This window comes from Geotrypetes seraphini, chromosome 10 (assembly GCF_902459505.1).
Source record: "Geotrypetes seraphini chromosome 10, aGeoSer1.1, whole genome shotgun sequence".
Lineage (NCBI taxonomy): Eukaryota > Metazoa > Chordata > Amphibia > Gymnophiona > Dermophiidae > Geotrypetes > Geotrypetes seraphini.
This window is the reverse complement of record NC_047093.1, coordinates 80,078,158-80,093,468: the sequence shown is the minus strand read 5'-3', so window position 1 is coordinate 80,093,468 and position 15,311 is coordinate 80,078,158. Positions and strand designations below refer to the sequence as shown.

The 15,311-nt window shown below is 43.5% G+C and overlaps 1 protein-coding gene and 1 long non-coding RNA gene across 3 annotated transcripts in view; one reads left to right on the top strand and one right to left on the bottom strand.

The window, feature by feature from the left end:
- Window positions 1-698: 698 nt before the first annotated feature.
- Window positions 699-8,795, bottom strand: LOC117368216. The gene is made up of 2 exons (XR_004540927.1): window positions 8,298-8,795; window positions 699-2,363 (listed from the first exon to the last, which is right to left on the bottom strand). It is a non-coding gene; the product is annotated as an uncharacterized LOC117368216 (long non-coding RNA).
- The window catches only part of RC3H2 (ring finger and CCCH-type domains 2), a 219,623-nt gene continuing 212,687 nt past the window's right edge, over window positions 8,376-15,311 (top strand). Inside the window, exon 1 of one of the 2 annotated variants that reach the window (XM_033961628.1) lies at window positions 8,376-8,540. The gene's annotated coding sequence lies outside the window, so the exon portion shown is untranslated. Of the gene's footprint in view, window positions 8,541-8,688; window positions 8,800-15,311 lie in introns of those variants that run through there. The other variant, XM_033961629.1, reaches the window with a different exon arrangement.

Here is a 15,311-nt window from a genome sequence, read left to right as displayed (position 1 = left end):
TGGTTGTGTCTAGACATTTCTTGTGGCTTCATCATTGAGCCTTGGATGTAGCTGCCAAGCAGAGGCTGGTAAAGCTTCCTTTCAAGGGGAAGCTTTTGTTTGGTAAGGATTTGGAAAAATTGGGTTTTTTATTTTGGCGATTCCAAAGCTCAGCAGTTACTGGAGGATAAGCCGAAGGGAACTTTTAGATCCTTGTAGGCACGTCTCTGCTTCCAGGATACTAAACATTATAGGTCAGGCAAGGCTGCATTTCCTCAAAAGTCTAAGTTCAGTCAGAAGCAGTCCTTTCGTTAAGAGGGTGGGTCAATAGGGTGGGCAGACTTGATGGGCTGTGGCCCTTTTCTGCCATCATTTTCTATGTTTCTATGTAACCCCTCAGCCTTCATAATATGGTGTTCCAGTTCACTCCACCAAAGGCATCATGGGACGGCTGTCCCATTTTGTTGCAGAGTGAGTCAAGATTACTACAGATTAGTGCTAGATATTATTCGAGAAGGTTACAAGTTTAAAAAGTTCTCTCCCATCGCATATTTTTTTCTTGGAGTCCCTATGCTCAGCCTTGGCCAAATGGGAGGCAGTAATGGTAACTGAACTCTCTGGTGGATATGGGGGCGGTGATTCCAGTACCTTCATAGGAACATGGTCAGGGCAGTTACTCAGTATATCACAGTTATATTCACCAAACCAGGACTCAATAATATGATTAAAATCAAGTTTCATTTCAACAATCACATCATATAATATACTTACCATTTGTCTTTTTTAATTGACCAAGTGATATATAAACTTAAGGCTTAGTTAACCAGTACAAATTACAAAGGCCAAGTCCTTCTAGAAAAACCGAGGAACAGATACAAAAAAAAGGACAAGTAACAAGATTAGTTCTGTCAAATTATCTGTAAAGTCTATCTGCAATGAACCATATTATCCTTGGCTAATAAAAACAGATACAGTAGACAAAGTCCTCATAAAACAAGGAAAAATACTCAAAAAAGCAAAAAGATGCTGAAAAGAAAGTCAGCATTAAGTCCACACCAAAGAGAACACAAAAAAGCTCTTTAGTCCCAATCCTTTATCAGCATAACAAAGGAGGCACTCACTCTTCTGGTGCTGGTCTGTTCATCTAAAACCTGCTCCCCACCCCCCCTTTGCCAAGTGCTGTTATTGGGGGAAGAGAAGGGCAGAGCAGTAATGACAGGTCTTCCAGCAGAAGTGGAGTACCAAAGCACACGTTCCATGGAACTGTGCAAAAACATGTCAGCAGATGATGGCAATGATAATAGTTTGTATCTTTGCATATTTCTATACAACAGTATATTGCTTAGTAATATTTTTTCAAATTGCATACATATACAGTTAAAAAAAACAAACCCCAAAGTCCACCTCCAACTGTGAACAGGCATAAATGCAAACTTTTATGGTTGTGGAGAATTGGCAGACTTCCATTGTACACTTTGACACTTTGTTTCAGGGTCATATCGGTACACCCATGTTTCATCACCGGTGATAACACAGCCTAAATCATCGTCTTGCCTCTCCAAAAGGTCTTGACAAACTTCGACTCTCCTTTGCTTTTGATCATCGGTGAGCTCCTTCGGGACCATTTTTGCACACACCTTTCTCATGCCTAGATTTTCAGTTAAGATTTTCCTAACTGTTTCTCTATCGATGTTTACTTGGTCTGCTATGCTTCTCACAGTCAGCCGACGATTTTGACGCACAATTCGATGAATTTTTGCAATGTTTTCATCAGTTCTGCTCGTTACTGGCCGCCCTGGCCTTTCTTCATCAGCAACGCTTTCTCTCCCCACAGCAAAACGTTTAATCCATTTGTACACTGTTGTTTTCTTCATGGCATTATCCCCATAAACTTGGACTAACATGTCCCTGATTTCACTTCCACTCTTGCCAAGTTTAACAAGAAATTTAATATTTGTTCGTTGCTCTAATTCAAGCTCCAACATTCTTGTGACAGCACACCAAAACGCGCAATAATAATGAACGCCACTCAGCAAGACACCACCACACGTTGACACGAACACAGCTGTGAGCCACTGATACACCAAGGTTATGAAACCTTACCGAGTTGTTTGTACAGTGCTGCCAATGTAAGTGCACGGAGGCAAGTTTGCAAACTTAATTGTCAGATCTTGTACATGCCACAGATGCTATCACTTTCACAATGTTGATCTTTTCACCAAGCTTTGCCCCTTGTCGCTCTTGCTCATTGGCTAAGTTCCACATTGACCTTGGTCCATGCCTCCCAAGGGATACACTCATTTGAGAAAGCCAATGGGATTTTTTTTGTGGTAAAAATCCAGGGATCTTTACTCCTGATTCATCACCAGCGTTCGTAAAACATCCTAAAAAAGAAAAAAAAAAAGAATATTAAATTCATACAGCAAAATACAATTCAAATTTGTCAATTATGAACAAACGAGGTTGTGTTAGCCATGCTGATAATTTCTGTTATGTCTGCGGACAATTTACTGCACAATCAGCACCTAAGAAGTACATTTGGTTTTGAGAAAAGTGAAGCTAAAATCAAAGGTGTTTTTGCTGGACCCGAATCCGTACACTGGTCAACAAAATAAAAGTTTTTCTTTGCTACTGCGATCTTAAGAAGTGTTCTTAGTTAATTTAATGATGTTGATTTCAGATCTGTAATTGAAATTCAGCTAGTAAATCGGGTTTCTGAGATACAGGTTAGAGAATGACACGGGGACATTTGCAACTGGTTTACAGCAGGAATGGGGACAAGACCTTACACTGCCCCGCGGGAATGGGGACAAGACCTTTTGCTTCAATGGCCCTCTTCAATCTTTTTTTATTTTCAAGAATAATTTTACGAGTATAATCACTTGCTAAAGTAACACAGAACAGTAATTAAATTCAAAAGACAAGATTACGTACTTTAAGAAATAATACGTATCTTCCTTAGACCCCAATATTTAAAGAGGAGCAGGTCTAATGTCAAGGCAATCAATCAAGAAGAGAAACAAAAACCAAAAAAAAAGGAAAGGCCTTAAATATGAATATTACCTCAAAAAGCCCTCTTCAATTTATATTAGTTTACATTCTATTTTGAGTTTACTTCATTAGCATGTTTGCAGATAACATGTGAAATATCTGTGGCGGCATCCTGGAGAAGGACGGTCAGCTCTAGTTAGGTAGTCGGGGGCATTACCTCCTAGGATCTTAAAGGCAGTGATGCCCAATTTAAATTTTATCCTTGTGGTTATCGGCAGCCAATGTAGTTTCTTATAGTAGGGCTGAAGATATTCCAATTTTCATAGTCCGTATATGAGTCTTACCATTGAATTTTGAACTAGTTGTAGATGTGATAGTTATATTTTAGATCAAAGAACTAGCGTTATAGTACAGTAGTCTAGTTGAGAGAGGATTAGGAATTGCATTAAAATTTGGAAAGTACTTTCTGATGGATCTTAGCTTTCTCATCAATTGTATGTGGCTTTTCATGGATAGGTGGTTGTCTATTTCTACTCCTAAGATTTGGGATTGTAATTCCAGTGGAAAGTCTGCATCATCTACTGTGATCCTTGGAGTATAGCGTGGGTCAGTCAAGGGTCCTAGCCAAAGAAATTTGGTTTTGTTCTCATTTAGTTTGAGGTGGTGGGTCGAGGTTCAGTTTTCTGTGACACACATTTTTTTGAGAGTGGTGATGGTATTGACTACTGCAGTCATTACAGGTAGTAGCGTTATGTCATCCGCATAGGTGAAATGTTTTGTTCAGATCTAGGACAGTTCCCAAGGACTGCATTAGGAGGTTTAACACTGATGGTGAAAGTGGGGATCCTTGGGAGACCCTGCTTGGAGGGTGCCAGCTATCAGAAAATTCTCTCCTTACGTGCTGCATAGTGCCAAGTGGTTAGGAAACCTTGGAACTAGGAAAGGACTGGGTCGCTGAAGATATCAGACATTTGATCAAAGTCTACTACTTCAAATGCACTGCTTAGGCCAAATTGGATTCTTTTTCATATGTTACTAGTGCTGTAACCACCATCTCGGTGCTGTGATTATTCCTGAATCCAGATTGTAAAGGGTGGAGGAACAATGGAGCTCTGATCAGCCAGTCATCCAAGTATGGATGAACCTGCAAGCCAATCTTGCACAGATGGGCAGCTACCACCACCATCTTGGTGAACGTGTGAGGTGCTGTCACCAGCCCAAAGGGAAAGGGCTGAGAATGGATAATGGTTTTCCAGGACATAAAATCTCAGGAGCTTTCTGTGGTCCAGAAATAAGGGAATGTGCAGGTAGATCTATGTCAAATCCGTCTGATCGTATTGTCTCCATGGAAAATCACGGAACTTTTATCACGACATTGATGTGCGCAAGATCTAAAACGGGTCTCCAATTATCTGAGCCTTTCTTGGGCATGACAAAGTATATGGAGTATCTGCCCAAGCCCAAATCTTTGGGCAGCACAGACTCTATGCCCTGAATATCTAACAGCCTTTGAACTGTAGCCACTAACTTGCATGCTTTCTCTGGTTGCCCTGCCAGGGAGTCCACAAACCAGTGCATCAAGACTAGGCGAACTTAAGCTTGTAACTGCTCTGAATGATCTCCAGTACCTAATGATCTGATGACATCTGCATCTAGGCCTCTGCACAATCTGAGAGCCATCCCCCTATTTTTAGGGGAACGTCTCTGGACCTGGCATCATTGTGCTTTCTTAGAGATTGTAGCTGAATGAGAACTGGAGGCCTAGTTCTGCTTGGAACCTGAGAATCTCTGTCTAGATCCCTGGAAGTATCTCTGAGAGCAGGCTCCTCGTAAGAACTACTGAAAGCACCTGGAGCCACAAAAATTAGACTGCCAGGAGCCTCGCGAGGAATCTGGCAGGTAGAGATTTTGGCCACCGATCTGCCATGCTGGTCATGAGATCATCCAGCCCCTTTCTGAACATCATTTGTCCCTTAAAAGGAAGTCTGCTGAGGGTAGCCTTAGAGGTGGAATCTCCCACCCATTGCCTGATCCAGAGCATTCTGTGGGCTGAGACTGAATAAGCTGAAACTTTGCTCATGACGCTGATGTTTTTATAGAGCATCAGCTACAGAATCCTCTCCAGCTAATACCATCTGGGGTAAAGGCTCACCCTCTGCCAGCTCAAGACTCCACAACCTGGTATGATAGGCACATGTCACAAAGGAAGCAGCTACAGCTGCTTTGAATTGTCTTTTAAGAATCACATCCACTCTATGATCATGCATATCCTTTAATACCATGCCTCCCTCAATTGGTAGGGACATGCACTTGGTTACCTGTGATACCAAGGAATCTACTCTGGGCTGAGCGAACAGCTGCAGACACTGCTATGCCATCGGATACAGCCAAGCTATTGTCTTGACTACTTTAAGGGACCTTTCAGGTGTATCCCAATGCTCTGGGCTTTCACTCCGCTCATTATAGAGCAGGGAGCAGAGGAACCTGCTGGGAGTCCAAGTTTAATGCCCACCACGAGTCAGCGATAAGCTCTAACACAGCCAAGGCTCTAAACAGCCCTTGACTGAGGGTCACCACTGTATCTAGCACAGAAGCACCTGCATTTCCTGACAGGAAGGGCTCATTCTGCGACAGGACATAGAAAAAGATCCTTCGTCTCCTTTCAAAAGGCCTACCAGAGCCTGATCAGCTTCTGACACTGAGGCAGACGCGTCCTGGGAACCCCAGTCTTCTCATGCGCTGCTAGAAGCCCCTTGGGAATTTTGGCCATCCAGAAAGACTCTCCACATTAGATTGACAAATTACAGAGAAATGCCATGTTTAGCAGCATGGAGTCTCCTTTAGATGACTCCAGCTTGTGTCTCTTGGACTTCGTGGCCTCCACCCCACTGCGTTAAGGATGACCACCATTCCAGGGCTCTGCAAGGAATTTACTCCCAACCAGCAGACCCCTCCAACTCTTCCTCAGCCCTAGAGAGCAAAGAGGAGGCTAAGCCGTTCGATCCCAGCCCCCTATATGTGCTGCATGGCATATGGCGCAAGGGCACTCGTCAGGCACCCATCCAGTATAATCCTGGCATGAATTATTGGTAAAGGAGCTTGAGGACTCCATCCCTGCCAGTTTTTAGGCAAAGCGATGTGATTTGAAGCTCCTGGAGAACTTAGAGCCCTCTAGTGAAGGGGGAGAGATTAAAAAGTTTACCAGTCCGTCCAGAATGACACATTTCTTCATGTTTTTATCCAAATTTGATAAATCGCTTATCCATTTCCTAAGCAATGTACATAAAATAAATATAGGGAAATACAATATAGACTAAACTCACAGACAACAATATCACAAGTTAAAAATAAAACAATCTATACAAACCAAGAGGAAAGAGGGAGAGACATACATTTTATAAAGGAAAGGAAAACACTAAAGATAAAAACAGCACGGTAGGGGAAAAGAGGAATGATAAGAGGAGGAAAAAAGAAAAAATTTCTCCTATTAATTATTGTAGGTTGAAAGCATTTTAAAATAAGTAGCATTTCAATTTGCTTTTGAATCGATCCAGCATTATTTCTTCTCTTATAAGGGTAACTAATGCATTCCATAGCTGGGGATCTGTGACGGAAAAAATGTCAGGGCATTTTGTACTGATTATCTTAAGGGATGGAGTAGAAAATAAAAATTGATCAGCAGATCTAAGTGAGCATGAAGGTGAGTAAGGAGTCAACAGTTTAAGAAGATCGGCACTTTTGATGTTTGAGCTTTAAAGGACAGGACAGTTTTAGAAGTGATTCTATGAACAATTGGCAGCTAATGAGCTTTTAACAAGAGAGGAGGTACGGGATCAAATTTGCTAGCCTTAGAAATAAGTTTGATGGCAGTGTTCTGTATAATCTAAAGACATCTAATCTCCCGTTCCGTAATACCTTTAAACAACGAGTTGCAGTAGTCTAGTTTTGAGATCACTAGACAGTGGATTAGTATGTTAATGGATTTAGATAATGAACGAATCATGCTTAGAGACAACTATTTTTTTATTTATTCAATTTTCTATACCGTTCTCCCAGGGGAGCTCAGAATGGTTTACATGAATTTATTCAGGTACTCAAAGCATTTTTCCCTATCTGTCCCGGTGGGCTCACAAACTATCTAATGTACCTGGGGCAATGGGGGGATTAAGTGATTTGTCCAAGGTCACAAGGAGCAGCATGGGGTTGAACCCACAACTGCAGGGTGCTGAGGCTGTAGCGTTAACCACTACGCCACACTTTCCCCAGTATGTATACTATGTGCATGTACTCTAATGTGGGTACATGCCTATCTATCTATATATATATATCAAAATTGGACGTATCTGTGTGTATGTTCCAGCATAACTCTGAAACCCATGGAGAGATTTCAACCAAACTTGGTATACATATGACTTACTATCTGGGAATAAATACTGTGGGGGTGGGATATGTAAAAATTATTGAAAAACAAGAGATATTGGTGTCTAATCCATAGATTTCGGGCTCGCAGAGATGAATACTGACACTCTCAATACCGTTTAAGTCCAAGTTCAGCCCCAAAGACAGGGCTATTCTTGCTGCTAAAAATGAAGATGTCCACGAAATAAAATACTTTATGTTTTACCAGGTGTAATCACTGAATATAATTATATCGATACCAGAAGATTGGGAAAAATAATATCCGGGCAACCATAGGGTGATCAGCTAGTTTTATGATAAAATACACAAGTATACAAAAGTCCCAACTAAATGTAGACCGCTGGTACCCATCTACAGGCAGACCTCTTAAAAGTATACAACCTACATACACTTGCGTAAATACATCCACACAAAAGGAGCATGTGTAAGGAAGTGTACCAATATTAGACCAGCTATTTCCATATACTGTACATAACATGCCTCACACAGCAAATGCTATGAACTTGCAACAACAGCAAAATAAAGCTCCAAGGCTTAGAAAGATCTTACATTTACAGATTCAAAGCCAGCACACAAGGGAATGTACAGTAGTACAAGTGCAACTTGGATGCAACTGCATGAATTTAGGAGACACTTGCAGAATAGTGATGCTTTTTACTGAGGATCTGGGAGCTATCTCCTTAGAGATTTCTAATAGATCCTATTCTCTTCTAGGCAGCTCCCGGCCAACCCCAACACAAGGACCTAAAGTACGTCAAGGTCGAGTCTAATCTGATGTTTCAACGTCTCCAAGTAGGGTGAGAGGTAAATAGGAGGCAGCAGACACTCAACAATCGACTTCCTTATTTCTTTTTCTCTCTCAGTTCGCCACCCATCTCATCCTCGTTCTTAAACTGCCCCTGTCTTACCTTCAAACTTGTCTTTAAGGGGAAGTAATTTATACAAATTACCACGATCGTCCCCGAGCTTTCCTTCTCCCGCCTCCTGCCTCTTCTTCTGACGTAACTTTCCCCTGCCGCGTTCCGCCCTCTCTGACGCAACTTCCCGTTTCCGGCAGGGCGGGACTCGGCGGAGGGAAAGCTTAGGGGTCGGTCGCGGGCAGGCTCTATGGATTGCTGCGGCTGCCGGGGAGCTCAAAGACTCGTTTGAAGGTATGACGGGGTGGGGGAAGTTGTGAATGAGGGCGAGATGCCGAGCCGCAGACGGGGAGGAGAGAAGGGAGAGTGGAAGAGAAGGGGGCTAGATGCCATACCGCGGGGGAGGGGGTTCGGGGAGGGGGGGGTCTTGAATGCGCGTGAAGAGGGGTGTTCAGCGTTCGAGGGCAGCCAAATGCGTGTGAGATTTGATATCTCTGCATGTGGAGTGTTGCGCTTGCTGGAGAATCCCGGCGGTTGGTGTAGGAAGAGAGAGGTACGCTGAAAGGCAGCACAAGTTTGGCAGTGGGCTCTGCTTTAATGTTTCACGATGATCGCTCAGGCGAATAATCATTATATCCTGTGACAGCTGAGGACTGTTCTCTGGGGGATTGGTTGATAACACTAAATTATTGAGCTCGGCATATGGGTTAACTTATTAAGTCCTCAGGCGTATGATTTACCCTATGGAGGCTTTGAGGTGTACACATAAGAGCTGTCATCTTTTAGTTTTGGCTTCCTCGCATGTGCTAGTTGTTTCTTAAGGTGTGTTGCAAGTAAACATCAAGTACTTTCATATGTTTATTGTAGAACTTTTGATGTTTAGCTGTGTTGGGTTTAACCCTATGTTATCGTGTTATTATTGCAGAATCGTGCAGAGTAATCTTTATTAATAGAAATATGTACAGTATTTACCTTTTTATATAGTGGTTGACCCTACTTAATATTCATGAATAAAAAAATGGAGTGAGGGTGATATAACAGGTGTACCCCTAATCCCTTGTGCTTTCATTCTTCCAACCAAGTAGTACAGATGACTTTTTACTATAATTCAGCAAGCATTATTAGCGATGCTTGGTATCAACCAAGGGCACTCTGAACATTACTAATGAGAGCACAATTTAGTAGTACAGATTTATTTATTTATTTATTTTTGCTATAATTTTTCTATGCTGATTAATTATTTTAACTACACTGGCCTTACTCCCAACTGAAATGAGAGATTTTTCAGTGTGCAAAATTCAAAAGAAAGGAGGGGAGGGAGAGGTATGCAAAAATTATATTCCTGCCATATCATGAAATTAGAATGTGCGTTCTCTAAAAGTTTTAACAATGTATGATGACATGTGTGTACATATTTATTATGCTTGTTGGGAGCTTGTAAAATAGGAATGCAGTGACATAATTCAAACTATGCAGGGAATTTTATTTCCCTTCCTAGTATTTATGGAGGGTGGAGCAATATGTCTTTTAACAGCTGATTAGTCAGCCATCTTTAATCAGGTAAACCCAATTATTAAATCTTAGCAATAAGGAACAGCTGAATAGTTATAGAGCAAGGCTTGACCTTTAATACTACAGGAAATAAACCTGCTGTTGAACCAGTTGAATAACAAAACAGTTTAGTTTCAGGCAGACACGTGGGAGTTGTTTTTAGGATAACCTTAAATTAACCATAAAGTAGATTAGCTGTTTGCATAGCTATGTCGTGGACATTCCATGGTATATCTTGAAAACAGTCTGCTGGTGGTTCTGAGACAAATTTTTCCCTATCCACACAGGAACTCAATGTCCCTGTCCCATTCCTGTAAGCTCTGCCTTAACCGCACAAGTCTTGGACACTTATGATTTTACAAGTGTCCATCTCTGTGCTCCATTTCTGTTTCCCTTTCCTCCCCAGAGGTCTGGCATCTTTATTTTTTTTTTTATCTCCATCCCCCCGCAGCTGCAGCAATGGACACCACCATCCCCAGATCCACCATCTCTCCTTTTCTCAACTACCCTTTCATCCAACATCTCTCTTCTGTGTCCCTGTCCCTATTCTCCTCTCCAATACTGTCCCTGTTCCTATGCTCCCTCCATGTCCAGCATCTTATCTCTCCCCATATCCAGCTTCTTCTTTCTCTCTTCCTTAACTCTTGTATCCCCTTCCCCAGGTACAGGCTTTCTCCTACTATCTCTCCTGCCATCCTGCACCCTGCCCACCTACTTTGGAGCAGTATCTGTCCCTCTTGTACCCTTCCCCTTGAGGTCTTGCATTTCTTCTCCCTCTCTCCTTTAGTCCAGCACCTCTCCTTTGCTTTCCTCCCCCTCTTTTTTGTTTGGTCTCTCTCTTCCCTTCACCCCAGGTCTGGCATCTCTCCTCCCCTCTCTTACTCCTTCCTTCTCCTCCCTCTGCAGAGGCCTACCTCCCCACCGTGAAGGAACTCTTCCTCTTCTTCCCTCTGCACAAGCCTGCCCCATGAAGGCACTCTTCGGCCTGCTCCCCGCCACGAAGACCTGCCCCACCGCAAAAGCCGTGAGGCACTCTTTTCTCCTGCCCCCCTCCCCCGCAAAGGCCTGCCCCCCTGCAGTGAGGTACTCTTTTCTCCTGCTCCCCACTGCAAAGACCTGCCCTTCCCCCCCCCCCCCCGCAATGGCCTGCCCTCCTGCCGTGAAGGCACTCTTCAGCCTGCTCCCCGCCACGAATGCCTGCTCCCCCTGCAAGCCTGTATCCTCCCCGCTCTTACTTTTAAGTTAACACGGCAGCTTGCAGGCTAGTTGGTGTTATAGCGATCCTTGCAGCTGCCCGTCGTCCTCAGTGGCACGTTCTCTCTGCCGCAATCCTGTCCCTGACGTCAGAGCAGGGGCAGGACGTAGCAGAGAGAACGTGCCACTGAGGACAATGGGCAGCTGCAGGGATCGCTATAACACCAACGAGCCTGCAAGCTGACTTAAGGAGGTAAGAGCGGGGAAGCTGGGGGAGGCCTTTCTGACTGACTCTTCCCCCTCAAGCAGGAGCGGCAGCGGATGGCCAGCAAGAGGCAGTGCTGCAGCTCCTGCTTTTGGAAGATACGAGGAAAGGGTTAATCATTGAATCGGGAGGCCGATTTTTTGGGAAATTGAATCGATTCGAATCGATGAATCGATTAAAATCGTGAATCGGGCAGCACTACTCAGGAGCGCATCAACCATCCTCTCTGTAAAAAAGAATTTCCTATCATTACTCTTGAGTCTTCCACCCCTCAACCTCAAATTATGCTCTCTAGTTTTACCATTTTCCTTCCTCTGGAAAATATTTTGTTCTACGTTAATACCTTTTAATGTATTTGAACGTCTGAATCATAACTCCCCTGTCCCTCCTTTCCTCTAGGGCAGTGTTCTTCAACTGCAGATCTGCGCACCGGTGTTGGTCTGCAGAAATTTTCTGTCGGTCTGCGCAGGGCGGGCAAGATCAGGGAAGCTCTGATGTTTTGCTTCCCAGCTCTCAATACTTGCCTACAACAGCGCCAATAGCATCAGCGCAGCGATTCGCTTAGACAGCTTTGGGTCCTTTGGGTTGTGCCGCCTCTGAGGAAAGAGGAAGTTGCATCATCAGAGGCAGGCTGTGACGCAGCAAAAGCCCCAAGGCTTCCTAAGTGAATTGCTGCGCTGATGCTACTGGTGCTGCTGCAGGCAAGTATTGAGGGGAGCAGAGGGAAGGGGAGGAAGCCACTGTGGGAGGCTGGGAAGCTGCTGAATAAAGGGATAGCTGCTACTGGACCTGGAGAGAGGGAGGGAGAAGAGATGCTGCTGGGAGGGGAGGAGGGAATGGGAAAGAATTACTGCTGGACAGGGGAGGAGGAAAAAAGGAAGGAGACAGCTGGCAGGGAGATTAGAAAAGGGAAAGGGGTCAGGGTGGAATGGAGAGATCTGATGAGGGAAAGGGGAGAGACAGAGGAATGAGAAAGTAGAGAGAGATTGATTATGTGAAGGGGGTCTGTAGAGAAATAAGGAGAGAGGGACAAAGATGCTAGATCTGGTGTAGGAGAGAGAAAAATGATGAGAGCAGAATGAATCATGTAAAAAGGAGAGAGGAGACGCAGTCTGGATGGAAAGGGGAGAGGAGCATAGAAAGAAGGCAGATACCATATGGAAGGGGGAGAGGGCAGACAGTGGATGGAAGGGGCAAATGCTGGATTGAAGGGACAGAGAGGGCAGATGCTGAAAGGAAGAGAGTGAAAAGAAGATGAAATCAGAAACCAGAGACAACAAAAGGTAGAAAAATAATTTTATTTCTATTTTGTGATTAGAATATATCAGATTTGAAATATGTACCCTGCTAGAGCTGGTTTTAGACATAACTGGGGACTGCAAAGCCCAGGCAGTGCTTCTTTAGCTTCCAGCTGGCTTAGGGTCTCTCTGACCAGGGGGCAGTTGCCCTAGTTGCACTCCCCTAACACTATTCCTATCATATGTGATTTCAGTATTCTGTTGCATGATATTTCTTTGTAGCATTCAGGTCCCTTGGACTGACCACCACATAATCACCTTCAAACTACAAATAAAGAGCAAGAAAAACAGCAGAAAATTCTTCATCACAAAAAACAACCACACTCGACCCAAAGTCAGTAAACCTTCACGCTTTGTTCCTTGGCATTTCCAAACTAGACCTAAATACAGGTCCCATAGTCAATTCATTAGAAAGAAGGTGCAGATATAGCACTCTGGCGTAAAATCACTCTTTGAGAAATTAGCGAAAGCCAAAGATGCCAAAACAAATGCAAGATCTTTCACATCACCCTGGTTCACAGAAAGTCTGAGAGAACTAAAAAGGAAAGTTAGGAAAGCAGAAAGAATTTGGTGCAGAACACACAGCATTGAGGACAAATCCACCTGGAAAAGCCTTCTGAAAGAATACAAACTAGCGATACTCGAAAGCAAAAAGGAACATTTCACTAACTAATTTCTAAGTTCCCATGTAAATCAAAGGCCATCTTCTCGCTGTCAAAAAACTTGTTCTCCTCCTCCCAAGGACCACCTCAACACCAACAAACAAACTTAGACAGTGAATCCCTCTCTACTTTCTTCCATGATTAGATATCAAAAATATGAGACACCCTAGATGTAGAGACCAAAGCTCTGCCAAACAGCCCAACACCTTCACACAAGGACAACCTAACAAAGAGAGAAACCCTAAACCTGTTTCCCTAGATGATCTGAAAATCCCTACGTCCCACAACCTCGATCTTAGACCTATGCCCATCCACAACACTTCTAGCTACCAACAAAATCTTCTTGTCCTCCATCCTGCCCTTACTAAACGAGTCCCTAAAATCAGGCATAATACCAAAATGTTGGAAATCTGCTGTAGTGAGACAAGTTATAAAAAAATCCACCATGGACCCGTAAAATCCAAGCAGCTATAGACCAGTCTCAAACCTTCCTTTTATCTCAAAAATACTTGAAAAGATAGTACTCACACAGGTAAGAGACTTCATAGAAACAAATGCCAGTCTCTCCATCTTGACTGCTGGAAAATTCTAGATGAGGGGAAAGATGCATTATTGGTAATATTAGACCAGGGGTGTCAAAAGTCCTTCTTTGAGGGCTGCAATCCAGTCGGGTTTTCAGGATTTCCCTAATGAATATGCATGAGATCTGTTACCATACAACGAAAGCAGTGCATGCAAATAGATCTTGTGCATATTCATTGGGGAAATCCTGAAAACCCGACTGGATTGCGGCCCTCGAGGAGGGACTTTGACACCTCTGTATTAGAACTAAGTGCCGCCTTTGACACTATTGATCACTCGCTTCTTCCATCTAGACTACAATCTATTGGAATCAATGATATAGCACTAGCTTGGCTCTCTTCCTTCTTTAATGAAAGATCACAGAGAGTACTATTAGGACACTCCCTATCTGAGTCAAAACCACTCCGTTATGGATTGTCCCAAAGTGCATTGTTATCTCCACTCCTCTTCAACCTCTGTCAGACCAGTACTTGAAATCGCTACAAAATACCAAATCAAAATCCACTCATTCGCAGATGATATACAGCTCTACCTTCTTTTAGGCCAGGTCAGGTTTTTCAGGATATCCACAATAAATATGAATGAAATAGATTTGCATCTCAAGGAGGCAATGCATGCAAATCCATCTCGTACATATTCATTGTAGATATCCTGAAAACCTGACCTGGCTCCGGCTCTCGACTGGAATTGCCTACCCCTGCCTTAGGCTAACACCGAGAAGCACAAATCATAAAACTCCATAGCTGCCTAGCTGAAATAAAGAACTGGATGACTGCAAATAAACTACAACTTAATGTCTCATAGACTGAACTCCTCTGGATACACAAAGACACCTGCACATACCCCCGCCCATCCTTTTCCTGGGGACTAAAGATAACATCCGCAGCCTAGGAGTGGTGCTGGACTCAAATCTATCACTCTCAAATCACGTATCAAACTTAGTGTCTTCATTCTTCTACTACCTCCGTCAACTGAAGTGCATCCGTCCCTATTTTTCAGAAACTGATTTTGCCCAACTACTGCATGCGTTTTTATTATCCCACTTAGACTATTGCAACGCACTACAAGTGGGCTTACCCACAAAAACCTTCTCCCGCCTCCAAAGTGTACAAAATGCTACCATTCGTCTCCTGAAAAACCTAGGCTTCCAAAACCATGTCACCCCGGTACTAACATCCATGCATTGCTTACCTATCCAAAAACGCTGCTCCTTTAAAGCCTTGGTCCAAGCCTTCAAGACCTTCCACAAGCTGACACTGAACTACATGACATCAAAACTACAAATTTGCGTCCCAAACAGATCACTGAGATCTCAAACAGAGAGAGGGCTCACACTGCCACCTGGTTGTTCACTCAAATCTGAAGCAGCCCGCAAACGCTCTTATTCACAGTTTATACCCAAATTCTGGCATATCATCCCCACATCCATTAGACTAGTCAATCTATGGAACTTCAGGAAGGCCGTGAAAACCTTCCTCTTCACAAATCCAGCTCCTTAATGTCCAACGCTACT